Raw genomic sequence first — 16,008 nt, 5'->3', positions numbered from 1 at the left:
ATAAACCTATAGAGTGAATTCGGTTTTAAAAACTACAGTATTAAGCGAATGATCATGCACGGAATACAAACCATAGTTGCTACGTTTCACAACAGAGAAAACTGCACAAGCATTAAGAGACACTGTAAGTAGGCTGTTTAGGTTCTTATATTGGTAACGCCGCCGCCACGTAGCGCTCTGTATGAAAATCACTGGCTGTGCTGTGTGCAGTCTGTGGCTAGTTTGCATTGTTGTCTGCCATTGTAGTGTTGGGCAGCGGCAGCTGGACGTGAACAGCGCGTAGCGTTGCGCAGTTGGAGGTGAGCTGCCAGCAGTGGTGGATGTGGGGAGAGAGATGGCGGAGTTTGGAAATTTGTAAGACTGGATGTCATGAACATGTATATTATGGTTTTTCAACACTATTAAGGTAAATACATTGTTTGTTCTCTATTAAAATCTTTCATTTGCTAACTATGCCTATCAGCAGTTAGTGCCTTCCGTAGTTTGAATCTTTTATTTAGCTGGCAGTAGTGGCGCTCGCTGTTTTGCAGTAGTTCGAGTAACGAAGATTTTTGGTGAGGTAAGTGATTTGTGAAAGGTATAGGTTAATGTTAGTCAGGCTATTCTTTTGTAGGGATTTTTGAAAGTCAGATTGCGTTGCGCTAAAAATATTGTGTGTCAGGTTAAGCACAGTCTCGTATACAATTCTTCAAAAGGGGACGTTTTAACTTCTCTGAACATAATCACAGTTTCAGAGATGAATCATAAACATGTAACAGTAACGAAAATAGTCATTCCAGAAGTAATGCCAGACAATATGCAAAAGGCTATTCGATGAAAGAAGAACGGAAATATTTCTGGAGATAACCGTGTTGCCGTAGAAATGGGTGATGCTGCAGGCAGAAGTAATATTAAAGAAACTTTTAAAAAATCGTTTACAGAAGAAAAAGACAGTTCGTCAAAACAGCAAGAATCCCATTGTCATTCAGAAGAAATTACAAATACAAGATATAAAATACTACAGACCTATTAGCCTCCTCTCTATAAGGTACAACATATGTTGTGAAAAATACCAAAAAGTAATGGAAAAAGAAAACATGTAACAGAAAAGTAAGAACACAAGTTTGAGTCTGGATGCAAGCCAATGGACCATTTACATACCTGAATGAAATTACAAAACGAAACAATGAATACAAATTACCACATTGTAAGGGATTCGAAACAACAAACGTCTGTTTCGAAAAATCTCTGTTGACAGCTCCTTAGAATCAAAGCTTTAATTGTATCTTTGCTAGTGTACTGAAGAATATGTATGTCAATGCTATACAGTTAAATTCCATCAAACTGCAGGAGGATAGTGAGAAATTCAGACTTGGAAGAGGAGTTAGACAAGTGACACCGTACGGCCCCAAAGCTATTCTCATCATTTCTAGAGGACTGGGAAAACTTGTTAAGTGAAATACCTGAAAGATATTCGTTTTATGTGTGACACTGTATTATTTGTCCCTAGTGAAGATACACCTCAACAATCAGTCAATTGCCGGCCGCGGTGGCCGTGCGGTTCTGGCGTTGCAGTCCGGCAGCGCGGGACTGCTACGGTCGCAGGTTCGAATCCTGCCTCGGGCATGGGTGTGTGTGATGTCCTTAGGTTAGTTGGGTTTAAGTAGTTCTAAGTTCTAGGGGACTGATGACCTAAGATGTTGAGTCCCATAGTGCTCAGAGCCATTTGAACCAATCAGTCAATTAAAGATATTAATAGAACAACTATTTAAACTCACATTTACGCCATAGGATATCTTCACGATTTTCTTTGTTAAGGGCAGTTGAAGACAACGAAATGGATGGCCAGTGAAATAAACAGGAAAATAAAAAAGGCCAGGAGGGCTTTTGGTAATTAACAGTGCCTGCAAAATCAAGTTTCCGATATGGTTGGAAACTGCATCTTGAAAACACTGCATAGTTTTGGTGGCTCCTGCGGAACGCGGCACCCGATCCTGAAAAATTGGACATCAGCAAAGACATCTATAGCTGAGTGTAAAGCAGGAACTGGTAAGCGATTTCTGCAGTTATTACCTAATGTGATACCTTCTATCGTTGGTTGGTAAGATAAACGGTATGACTTAACGTTGATAAAATTTCGGAAAACGAACATCACACTCTGCCAGTATTTTTCCCGTTTGAGCTCGCTAACCCTTTCAGTGAGCTCATTCGAGAAACATTTGCAGACTGCTAGAAACCTAATTTTATTTAATGGTTATGCTGAGATTCAGAAAAAAAACTGAACTCATCAAACTGCTGCGTTTGTGAAATACAGACGCCAGCAGTGTGAAAAATGTGATGTAACTTTCCACGACATGAGGCAGTGTAACGATTCTCCGAAAACTGCAAGCACCGTCTTTCACTGAGCGAACGGGTCAGCGCTGATGTCAACCACTGGGGGTGACTCACGACATAACCTTCGCCGGCGCAGCCAGCAGGTAGCAGGATTGTAAGATCTGACCCACGTGTGGCCGCGCACACACCTTTGGCATACTACAGAGGGACAAACACGTGGTTAGTTAGCGCACGACCTGCAGTCACAAACAGAAAACTTAATCAGACGTCATCACGCAACCGTCTGCAAGGTCAACTCTGGAATGTCACTCTTCCACTCTAAGCGAGATCAGGTTCAAGGTCTTTTTCCCACTGACTTCCGCCTAAAGCCATGACACGAATGACCGTGACAGATAGTCCCACGAGGAACAAGTATCACAGCAGTGTATTATAGTAACTCCATACATAATCTGCACAGAAAAATGCACAAAACTCGACGTCGGTTGCTCGAGGTTGGGTTCTCCACGACAATGCTCTCCCGCATATCGGCAACGTTGTAGCCCAAAAACTGCGAGAATACGGGTGGGAAGTGCACCGCATCTTCTCTACAGCCCGGACATGAGTCTATTAGACTACGACTTGCTGGCGATTTTTAAAATCCGTGTGTGTTCGGTCTTAATGTTTTCCATTGTGTTTTCTGAAGATGTGGTAGTAAAGAAAAAAGTTATTATTGCGTCCGACAGAAAATTAAAAAAAATATATATTCGATCAAGTTATGAAAATTTACTAGGCATTACAGTTCTTGTTCAGTCGTCTCCAGTCCTCTTCATCAGTCACAGAGTTGTGGTGGACGCTTCGTCGACCTTTTCTGGGCGCAAATTTCACTGAGTGGTAATTCCTCTGGGTGCAATTTACATGAGACCGTTTCAGCACATTCTCAGATACTTATAGGAAACGTTCCGACGGCAACATTAACAGGCGTTATATCGCTGTACTTATTTGCAATAGGTTTCGGATGTCGTTTAATAAGGTTTACTAGTCCATTAAAAACCTTCTTGCTTTAGTATTTCTGTTGATATAACAATTACGACTATTTTTATTACCCATGTAATAAAACTGAGTGCCCGTATGTGTACCATCATCTGCCGAAAACGTCGTTTTTATCTCTCGAACCATTCACGAAATAAAAGGGTTGTATATAATAACTGTTAGTATCTCCTGCACTTGCTTCTTGTTTCCAATGTGGCTACCGCACCTCGCAGATGGAAACAATATTGACACATCTTCCTACAAAGTAGAAAGTCTGGAATTCACCGTTAATAGTTGCGGCGCTAGGTGCGAATAGGAGGAAGCTGTAGTTTATCGGCTTGCTTTTGAATGTCTCCTTTCACAAAACTGTCGCGCTGTCGCGTCTCTTATCTACTTCTTCAGTTAATCCAATTTGATAAGGGTGCCAGCTCAACGAACAATGCTAAGCGTGTTCCTGGCTCTCTCCGATTACTGCATATCGCCATGCCGCGCTCCACTAGTCGTTACCTGCACAAGCTTCTTCGGCACGCTGAAAGCTTCACCTTGATTGAGACCGACCTGCTTACTGTCAAGGGGTAACAGATTGAAAGAAAAGTTTCCTAGTTTTCCAAACCAAATTCCACACACAGATTAGTTAGATCAGTTTACCATTCTAGCAGCATTTATATTTTTACATACATCACCATTTTCAGATATTTTTTCGAGGATAAAGTAGCGTGAAAATAAAAGATGTCGAAAAAGGCAAGGCATTTTAGAAAATCACAAGTTATCTTTAACGTAAGCCCATTACAAACAGTATTGTAAGGTCCTTAAAAATGTTATTAGGAAGGCAAAAAGTATGTGGTATGCTAAGTCTCAGGATAAAATTAAAACCATATGGTCAGTCGTAAAGGAAGTGGCTGGTCTGCAGAGACAGGTCGAGGATATAGAATCAGTGCGTAGTGGGAATGTCCGTGTTACTGATAAGTCGCATATATGTACAGTATTTAATAATCACTTTCTGAATATAGCAGATGAACTAAATAGAAACCTAGTCCCAACAGGGAATCATATAGCGCTCTTAGAATAAAGTGTTCCGAGACTGTTACCTGAAATGCTCCTCCATGATACTGACAAGAGGGAGACTGAGTTAATAATTAAATCACTAAAGACCAAGAACTCTCATGGATATGACGGGGTATCTAGCAGAATACTGAAGTATTGTTCTATGTATGTTAGCCCAGTTCTCAGCCATATCTGTAACTTTTCCTTTAGGAGTGGTCGGTTTCCTGACCGATTAAAGTACTCGGTAGTGAAGCCACTTTATAAAAAGGGGGACATTGATAATGTTGACAATTTTAGACCTATTTCTATGCCATCGGTGTTTGCTAAAGTTATCGAGAAGGTTGTATATACAAGGTTACTAGAGCATTTAAATTCACATAATTTGCTGTCAAATGCTCAGTTTGGTTTTAGAAATGGTTTAACAACTGAAAATGCTATATTCTCTTTTCTCTGTGAGGTTTTGGACGGATTAAATAAAAGGTTGCGAACGCTAGGTGTTTTCTTTGATTTAACGAAGGCTTTTGACTGTGTTGACCACAAAATGTTACTGCAGAAGTTGGACCATTATGGAGTAAGGGGAGTAGCTTACAATTGGTTCGCCTCTTACTTTAACAACAGAAAGCAGAGGGTAATTCTCCACAATATTGAGAGTGGTAGTGATGTTCAGTCCCAATGGGGCACTGTTAAGTGGGGCGTTCCCCAAGGGTCGGTGCTGGGGCCACTGCTGTTTCTTATTTATATAAATGATATGCCTTCTAGTATCACAGGTGATTCAAAAATATTTCTGTTTGCTGATGACACCAGCTTGATAGTGAAGGATCTTGTGTGTAATATTGAAACAGTAACAAATAATGTAGTTCATGAAATAAGTTCGTGGCTTGTGGAAAATAATTTGATGCTAAATCACAGTAAGACTCAGTTTTTACAGTTTCTAACTCACAATTCAACAAGAACCGATATTTTGATCAGACAGAATAGGCATATTATAAGCGAGACGGAACAGTTCATGTTCCTAGGCGTTCGGATAGATAGTAAGCTGTTGTGGAAAGCCCATGTCCAGGATCTTGTTCAGAAGCTAAATGCTGCTTTATTTACCATTAGAACAGTATCTGAAATAAATGACACTTCAACACGAAAAGTAGTCTACTTCGCATATTTTCATACGCTTATGTCGTATGGTATTATTTTTTGGGGTAATTCTTCTGATTCAAAAAGGGTATTTTTGGCTCAAAAACGGGCTGTTCGAGCTATATGTGGTGTAAGTTCGAGAACGTCTTGTCGACCCCTATTCAAAAACCTGGGAATTCTGACATTGCCCTCACAGTATATATTTTCTTTAATGTCGTTTGTTGTTAGCACTATCAGCCTATTCCCAAGAGTTAGCAGCTTTCACTCAGTTAATACTAGGCAGAAATCAAACCTGCATGTAGAAGGCACTTCCTTGACTCTTGTGCAGAAAGGAGTGCAGTATTCTGCTGCATCCATTTTCAATAAACTACCACAAGAACTCAAAAATCTTAGCAGTAGCCCAAACTCTTTTAAGTCCAAACTGAAGAGTTTCCTCATGGCTCACTCCTTCTATTCTGTCGAGGAGCTCCTGGAAGAGCTAAAAAATTAAGCAAATTCCAGTGTTAGATTGTTGATTTTCTTCATTTAAACTTACGACTTGTCACCTGAATATGTTTTTTTATATTTCATTTTATCTGTTTCTAATATCGTGTTATAATTTCATGTATCGACTCGTTCCATGACCATGGAGACTTCTCCTTAATTTGGTCCCACGGAACAATAAATAAATAAATAAGTTACTTTTTAGGTGCTTGTCAGGGGGCTGGCCCACGTGGACGGACATGTATCGGTCATCTGAAGAAAACATTCCGACCAGGTGGTGGTGCTAACCGCACATATCACCAACAACAAAATATACAACATCTATCATGAGTCCGTAGCTAGAACTGCCAAACCACCCGAAATTGATTAAGGCGAGGCAGAAGAGGAAAAGATTGTCCGCTAGTAAAGAAATAACAGAAAGACTGATTAACCCCGTCCACCTACATTCTGTCTCCAGACTTGTATTCAGAATTGCTATACGGTAAGTTTACGGCTCTATTTTATATCTTGCAAGTCATGAAATGGTCAAAGACGCGATAGCTCATTCCTGTTGTAGTTCTTAAATCAACTTGTGTGACGTATATACTTCTCAAATTTCGGATGAGTGCTTTCCAAATGATGTATCCGCCTGAACTGCAATTTTATTACGCTAAAGTGATGCACTTAGCACATGTGTAAACAAATTATTATATTAAAACATGATATATATTTTTATTGTTGTTATTAAAATGCTTTGAATATGTCACTCTAGACTAGGGGCCAGGAAAAGTTATATTTGTGTGGGCGGCGAGGACAAGAATTATGGACATGGACAAGCTAACTACGTTACTTACTGAACTACAGCAAAAAATCTCCCTCTATTCAGAACAAAGACGCCGACGATAAAACATTTTATTCAGTGTGTACTGTAGTAAGTGAACACTTCGCTGTTGATGCAGCAATCAATTTGGATGGTTAACGTGAGATATTTGATGGTTTTAAGGAGATAACTTTGTTTACTTGGTGTCTGAGTCTTTTTGGTGTGTGTAGAAGTGTTTCCCCACCCTTGTCATCTACCTTTTGTTCTATGGCCATTAATTAACCAGATTTTTATTTCCATACACGCAGAAGAAAATAAGCACCAAGTAAACAAACAGCTCGTCCATCAATATCGAAACACTTACCGTGTTGACAACCTTAATTGATTTTGTTATTGAAATAGTTTACATGATATAGTAATTACACACCAAAGAAGGTCCGAAAAGTAAGGAAATGCAAAGCGAACATGTATCGAAAATCTGTTTAGTGCAGTGGAAATGCGTCTCTCTAACTCCGATTCCACGAGAGCAAGACACAGCCCTTCCGGACATCCCAAACGTGTTTTTTAACTATGCAGGATGTTCAGAAATTCCCGTTTACTAATTTCTAGGACTTGTAGAGGGGAATGAGTACATAATACTTTGAATAGGAACCTTGTTCGGAAACGTACTGTTTCATCAACTTCTACTTGAGGAATGGAATTAAGCGTGACGCTGTATAGTTATTAGATAACGATTCGAAAGGAATCATAACGAAACGTCCATTTTTCACTTCAACAAATTTGTTGTACAAAAACTTAAATATTACGTCTTTATATTACCCCCAAAACGAAAAAGAACTCAGCATACTGTACTTACTGAACAGTACTTATGCATTACAACAGCCGCTCGACGTGGCGACCACCAACCTTGTTACAGACATTCTCACTTACGAAGCATGTTTTGGTACGTACTCTCCATTCCACCTGGTCCCTCTTCAGTTTCTACAGCAAAAGAACTCGTGCCAGCAGATCTTCCAATGTCTCTACAGGAGTCTCGTAAATTAAACTTTGCACACGACCCCACAAGAAGTAGCCCATAGGAGTTAAATCCGGCGTCCATCCGGTTGAACCACTACGGCCTCTCATCATTCACCATATTGTCTTTTGAGATGTGTATGAACTGCACGTGAGAAGATAGGTGTTGCGCCATCATGCTGAAACCACATTTCCTGACGGTCATTCAGTGGCACAGCTTCCAGTAACGTCATCCTCTCTACCCTATTGGTACCAGGAGAAGCAACTGTGATGCGAAGTTTCTCTTTCTCTCAGCAGACATGGACGTATTACACATCTGATGTGAAACTGTCGTAGAACGGAGACGGCACATCCCTGGAGATGGGTTCCTGTTCACAATATTATGTACTCATTCCCCTCTACACGTCCTCGAAGACCCTGCATTGATGATGCCTTTAATGTGGATGATGAAACGCGTCCGGGAAACTGAATATCAGTATTGCTGTATGATTTTTTTATAGAGTTGCTACGGTAAATTCGAACAAACTTGTAGTATGTTTGTTCTTGTTGTGGTCTTCAGTCAGAGACTGGTTTGATGCAGCTGTCCATGCTACTCTATCCTGTCCAAGCTTCTTCATCTCCCAGTACCTACTGCAACGTACATCCTTCTGAATCTGTTTAATGTATTCATCTCTTGGTCTCCCTCTACAATTTTTAGCCTCCACGCTGCCGTCCAATACTAAATTGGTGATCGCTTGATGCCTAGAATATGTCCGACCAACCGATCCCTTCCTCTAGTCAAGTTGTGCCACACATTTCTCTTCTCCCCAATTCTATTAAATACTTCCTCATTAGTTATATGATCTAACCATCTAATCTTCAGCATTCTTCTGTAGCACCACATTTCGAAAGCTTCTATTCTCTTCGTGTCCCAACTATTTATCGTCCACGTTTCACTTCCATACATGGCTACAGTCCATACAAATACTTTCAGAAACGACTTCCTGACACTTAAATCTATACTCGATGTTAACAATTTTCTGTTCTTCAGAAACGCTTTCCTTGCCATTGCCAGTCTACGTTTTATATCCTCTCTACTTCGATCATCATCAGTTATTTTGCTTCCGAAATAGCAAAACTCTTTTACTACTTTAAGCGTCTCATTTCCTAATCTAATTCCCGCAGCATCACCCGATTTAATTCGACTACATTCCATTATCCTGGTTTTGCTTTTGTTGATGTTCATCTTATATCCTCCTTTCAACACACTGTCTATTCCGTTCAGCTGCTCTTCCAGGTCCTTTGCCGTCTCCGACAGAATTACAGTGTCATCGGCGAAGCTCAAAGTTTTTATTTATGTTACTGTTATGGATCGAGTGCTTACAAGCAAGTTTGAGGAGTGTTGACGAACACGACAAGACGCATCAGCTCTGATCAGGGACGCTATCGTCCTGTCTGGCGACTGTGACGTCATACAATCGAACATATTTCAAACTACGAAAGTGTCACAGTATCGGAGTGTTTGGGCGGGGATGTTATCAAAGCCTTCAGACAGATTAGTAACCTGGAAAACAGGGGCGGCGCGCGGCACACGTACCTCTGGTCTTCCACTGGCGGAACTTGTGGTAGAGCAGGCAGGAGCAGACGCAGCAGATGCAGCTGAAGATGAGCAGCGTGAGCACGGCGCCCACCCACACGTCCGCCATGATGCGCTCGTAGTCGTCGGCGGGGGCGTCGGGCTGGCCGTACGGCGGCTCCCCCGGCGCCCCGTCCACGTCGTCGTCGCCGGGCAGCGCCAGCTCCAGGCCGGCGCCGGCCGACGCCACCTCCGCCACCAGCACCGTGAAGTTGTGCGCGCCTGCCTCCAGCTCGCGGATCAGCATCTTCGGCTCCCGCTCGGAACTGTTCTATTAATACGCCACTGAAGCTCTCGCGCACGACTCGACGCACAGGCTGACACAATTGCTACTCGTCTGCGCCGCACCAGACGTAAACACTGCAACCACTATGCCCTACAGCGGAATCGTCCTCTGCTGTTTGTTTTCCTCAGTACCGATAAGAGCGAGTGTCGGCACAAGTTGCCGGGCGCGGAACTACAACAGCAGGTGAAGCTTGCTTGTTGACTGACCGCGACGCGCCCGCGTCACCGTTTTTATAATCCGCCACGGTCTCGTCGTATCTGGGGACGACGATATCGCGGAAGCTGTTCACTCGCAGGTGGAAGTAAACACTGGCAGAGCCGGTCCTTTAGCCGGAGCAGTAGAGAGAGAGAGAGAGAGAGAGAGAGAAAGAGAGGGAAAGAGAGACCGTTAGTTAAGGACGCGCAGCTTGTCTCCTAATCGCGCTGCGTGTAGTGTCACAGAAGGCACTGGCTGCTGTTGAGTGACGTCACGTCAGTGCTGTAGTGGTATGGGGCGCCGCAAGTGCGCGCGGCGCTGCGAGCCATACTGGCAGGTGGCAACGAGCGAGCGACCACTGTGCGTCGCGCACGACGGCAGCGCTGCGACTGAGCAGAACCTGAGGCGCGCGCGCGCTTCATATAAACCACAACACAACAGACAGGGCCGGGCGCTGAGCGGCTGGCGGCTCACAGGGGCACTGCGTCACGCTGCGCAGCTCGCAGCTCCAGCGTCTCACACAGCGGAACGGCCCCATTACACCCTGCACTTCAGAACTACGGAAGGCTTTGTACAAACTGGCAAGGGTGTACCCAGGATCTGAACTAGGGGGGGGGGGGGGGGATGGGCAGGTCATATTAGTCTATTAGTCTCAGGAAACAAGGACTCGAGACAACATACAGCACTTCTTATTAAATAAAACAGTAAACCAGTGAAAAACTGCTTTTAATAAACATTTTAAATAGAAGAATGCACTTGTACAATCCGAGAAAACATGCAGCGTTTCTTATTAAATAAAACAGTAAACTAGTAAGAAATTGAGAATATCTTCTCATGCCCCTCGCTGGGTACGCCCTTGCACACTGGTATACAAAATCGAGAATTTTTGTATCTAGACAGTTGAGCTGTTTTCTATATATGTTACAGTGAAACACCAAAATCTGGAGAATGTCGACTTTCACCGGTGAATGTCAACATTCACTTATTCGCTTAGTGTATGTCCGAAATACTTGCTAAATACCCTTATTTCTGACTTACACCGGTAAATGTCGACATTCACCATGTTGAATGTTGAACATGTTGGAGATTTATATTTTCTTCTCCGTAATTCAGTCACTATAAAACGTCACAGATAATGCAATGTAGTCGAATTAAGTCGGGTGATGCTGAGGGAGTTAGATAAGGAAATGAGACACTTAAAGTAGTAAAGGAGTTTTGCTATTTGGGGGGCAAAATAACTGATGGTGGTCGAAGTAGAGAGGATATAAAATGTAGACTGGCAATGGCAAGGAAAGCGTTTCTGAAGAAGAGAAATTTGTTAACCTCAAGTGTAGATTTAAGTGTCAGGAAGTCGTTTCTGAAAGTATTTGTATGGAGCGTAGCCATGTATGGAAGTGAAACGTGGACGATAAATAGTTTGGACAAGAAGAGAATAGAAGATTTTGAAATGTGGTGCTACAGAAGAATGCTGAAGATTAGATGGGTAGATCACATAACTAATGAAGAGGTATTGAATAGAATTGGGGATAAAAGGAGTTTGTGGCATAACTTGACTAGAAGAAGGGATCGGTTGGTAGGGCATATTCTGAGGCATCAAGGGATCACCAATTTAGTATTGGAGGGGAGCGTGGAGGGTAAAAATCGTAGGGGGAGACCAAGAGATGAATACACTAAGCAGATTCAGGAAGATGTAGGTTGCAGTAGTTACTGGGAGATGAAGCTTGCACAGGATAGAGTAGCATGGAGAGCTGTATCAAACCAGTCTCAGGACTGAAGACCACAACAACAGCAACAAAACATCACAATGGTGAGGTAACTTTTTCGCCTCTCTTTCTGAAAGGAATGACCAAGAATTTAAAATACACAGTACATTCTACATGAGAACAGAAAATATAGTTATAAAAAAAATTACTTATTTATGTGATTCAAATCTTATTTATTGCAACAACTTAAACTATTATGACACTTTGAATTGCACCAGAGTCCCTTGCTTTTACAACTGCAATTATTTGTGGGACACTTCCTTTTGCAATGCCAGCGTGTATAGGCTTGTCCCCCGCTTCTCGAATTAGCTGCAGCTCCTTCTCTCAGCGACATTTCTTGAAAAGAAATCTCATCTATGGAAAGTAACTTTTCTTTACAAATTACGAACTGATTAGTGTGTAAAGCTGCTTGAGGGTACCATTTTTATTTGCCAGTTTATAGATGTCGGAGTCTTCTATTCCAACAACTACCGCTAACACATTTCGGCTATCTGTACGACCACGGTCGACATCATGGACTTGTAGTCGTACATTATCACCAATTTTAGCAGGAGGAAATTGTTTTTGTGAGGTTCGTAACATCTTTGTTGCTTGCAGTAGAAGATTTTCTTTCGCGGCCGCTCTTTTGGTAGAAATCAACAATCAGAATTTGATGTGAAGACGTTGTAGGTTGTAGGTCCTCTTCAATATTTTTCTTTGGAATATGGTTTTCGGTATGACCACCGCTCAATTTTTTTTTTATAATCATTAACAGTTTCTTCAAGGTGTTCTTCGGTTTCAGAAGTGTTGGCAATTTCTTCGAGTTATTCTTCAGTTTCAATATTTGCGATTTGTTCGCAAGGCAAAAAAGCCTCTTTTTGCTTTAACGCCAAACATGGCTGCATAAGAACTTTGGCGTATTCCTTCGTGGTATGTAGTGTTCTTGGCAGATTGAACAAAGGATAAACCATCTGACCATTTATTTGTATCGTAGTCGTTCATCCATGCAGTTAGCATATTCTGCATATCCTTATTGGCCCTTTCAACTGAGCCTTGTGTTTGACTGTGACGAGGCTTTCCATGAACTACTTTAACACCTTTCCACATAGCGCATATTTCGGATATGACTCGATTACTAAATTCTCTGCCATTATCTGATTGCAATATTGCTGGTGCACCAAATGTTAAAAATATTGAAAGAACGTGATGGGCTACTTCTTCAGCTCTTTTAGTTTTCAAAGGTCTTCGCTGGACAAACTTAGGTAAATGATCTTGATACACCATTATGAACTTGTATTCGCCATCTCTGTTTGACTGCTGATCTATCAGATCAACTTGACATCTTGAGTTTAATTCAGAACTAACCATTGGCTTCACAACAATACCTTTCTAAGGTGCACTCTGTTTCATTTGACACTGTTTGCATAAATTTAAATACAACATAACAACTTCATATGTAATATTTTTGTATTTAACTTGCAACTCTTTAAGCATATGCGTTCTTCCTCCGTGGCCTATTCTGATGTGAGTTTCATAGTATACTGTACAATTCTTCATTGGTAACATAATAATGTATGTTAGTTTCTCCTGGTTTTAAAGGTACAATTAATTTCTCTTCATCATTAATTTTTAAAACATCAAAACGTTTTAATCGTCTGTAATCCAAAGATGTGTTACATTTAATGTTAGCAGAAACCACTTCAGAAAGTATTTTAGAATACTTTTCTTGAGAAAAATAAAAACAATTGTCTTCTCGTTTACCCGCAATTAATGCATTAAACTTTTTATGAAAAAGATCACGATTTACTGCAGTATCCATTTAGTATAAATTATGGCATCGGAAAAGAATTAAGAAAATGTTGCTCGCGTTATCAAAGCTTGCATAAGACTGACAAAACTGATTGACTCCGAGCAGAACAAAGGATTTGGCGGGAGAGAGCCAGTCGCTTGTTTTTTGACTCTTCTGTTCTGGACCTCCACCAGAGCATATCTGTGATTGTCGACACACACCGGAGAGGGTCCGAATGTACAGCAATGTAATGAAATATGCGATCTTTCACCGACGTATTTGGTATCTGTTGACATTCACCGGTGAAAGTCGGCATTCTCCAATTTCGGTTATTCACGGTAACATACAGACAACTGAGAGACACGCTTTTGCTACAAAATCGCAGAACTTTTGACTCCCATCTGAAATGGGAGAAATGAGACAATTGTTAGATAATGTTGCACGACATTTCGTAGTGTGGACGACCTGATACACGTGGCCTCCAGTTATTGTCTCTGATACGTAGAAAAAAAACCTTCGTCGGGTTTTTATCATTTTCGTTTTTCTTATTGTTAAACATCAGATATCTAGACGTGGAAAACTCAGAAATGGTTGCAGCCGACTGGAGATTTTTACGCAGCATCATGTTTGTGGGAAGTTAGTGATTCCGAATATAAAAATCACAACACTAAAAAGTATTCGACAAGAGAGAGCCAAAAAAAAAATACCAGCGATCTGGAAAATAACACGCTGTCTTCTACTTTCAAAGTCGAAGGTAAATTACAGCCGATACGCGACCCCTCCACAGACATTTCATGTTTCCACCGTCTCCTTCTTCGATTTCTTTCACTGTCCATCGTTATCACTGTACAATCCGCGATCCCAACAAGGTTAGCCATATTTAGCAAATGTCGAGTGAAAAAGGCATTCAAGTGTGTACACCAGACACAGTATCTAGACTGTCTATATACATTGTCTAGCTACGTGCCTTTAGACAGTCTCTCTACAGTGTCTATAAATACTCGCTTGATTTTGTATACAAGTGTGTACTTGCCTTAACGGGACTGCTACTTCGGAGGCGTAATGAGTATTTTGCTCCCTGTGCATTCACCTGCGGCTCGCAGACAGACGGTCGGAAATCAATGTAACTTCGTGCACGTACACGTCAGTGGGTATGTAAATAATCAGAGCTGCAATTCTCTGTGAGAGAACGGCCACCTGTTTGCATGATCATTGCTCGTATTTACTGTTCGTACCAGTCCTAGTAGGGTATACGAGGAGCTTGAGCGGTATAAAGCCATCTCCTATCGGGGCGTGAAAACGCACATCAACGAGGACATGGTGACGTCACAGCGTGGAATTCCACTTTCCACAACACTGCGGAGCGTGAAATAAACAACCTAGCATGTTAGATTTATGCCTCATGTTCAGGAACTTGGCCAGTGAAATGCGACATCGTTGTACGTCATAAGCAAAACGTAGCAGCCGCCATATTGTATGGCGTTAAGCATCGTATTTGGCGAGTTTCATTTCTCATAGGGTACATGGTACGAATATAAGCTGTTTCACAGCATCATCAGATTGAGGACAGACTGAAAACGCGTCGTTTTAGTTACGATTTATTATACACTGAAGTGTCAAAGAAACTGGTATAGGCATGCATATTCAAATACTGAGATATGTAAACAGGCAGAATACGGCGCTGCGCTTGGCAACACCTATATAAGACAACAAGTGTTTGGCGCAGTTGTTAGATCGATTACTGCTGCTACAATCGCAGGTTATCAAGATTTAACTGAGTTTGAACGTGGTGTTATAGTCGGCACACGAGCGATGGAACAGCGTCTCCGAGGTAGCGATGAAGTGGGGATTTTCTCGTACGACCATTTCACGAGTGTACCGTGGATATCAGGAGTCCGGTAGAACATCAAATCTCCGACATCGCTGCGACTGGAAAAAGATCCTGCAAGGCCGGGACCAACGACGACTGAAGAGAATCGTTCAACGTGACAGAAGTGAAACGCTTCCGCAAATTGCTGTAGATTTCAATGCTGGGCCATCAACAAGTGTCAGCGTGCGAACCATTCAACGAAACATCATCGATATGGGCTTTCGGAGCCGAAGGCTCACCCATGTACCCTTGATGTGCGCACGACACAAAGCTTTACGCCAGCCTGGGCCAGTCAACACCAACATTGGAGTGTTGATGACTGGAGACATGTTGCCTTGGTCGGACAAGTCTCGTTTCAGATTGTATCGAGCGGATGGACGTGTACGGCTATGGAGACAACCTCATGAATCCATGGGCCTTGCATGTCAACAGGGGACTATTCAAGCTGGTGGAGGATCTGTAATTGAGTTGGAGTGATATGGCCTCCTGATTCGTGGAGGTACGACTCTGACAAATGACATGCACATAAACATCCTGTCCGATTACCTGCGTCCATTCATGTCCAGTGTGCATTCCGACGGCCTTGAGTAATTCCAGTAGTAATGCGACAGCCTACACATCCAGAATTGCTCCAGAGTGGTTCCAGGAACACTCTCCTGAGTATAAATACTTCCGCTGGCCACCAGTCTCCCTAGACATGAACATTATTGAACATATCTGGG

Source organism: Schistocerca cancellata, chromosome 6, assembly GCF_023864275.1.
Source record: "Schistocerca cancellata isolate TAMUIC-IGC-003103 chromosome 6, iqSchCanc2.1, whole genome shotgun sequence".
Taxonomy (NCBI): Eukaryota; Metazoa; Arthropoda; class Insecta; order Orthoptera; family Acrididae; genus Schistocerca; species Schistocerca cancellata.
Note: the sequence above shows the minus strand (reverse complement) of the source record.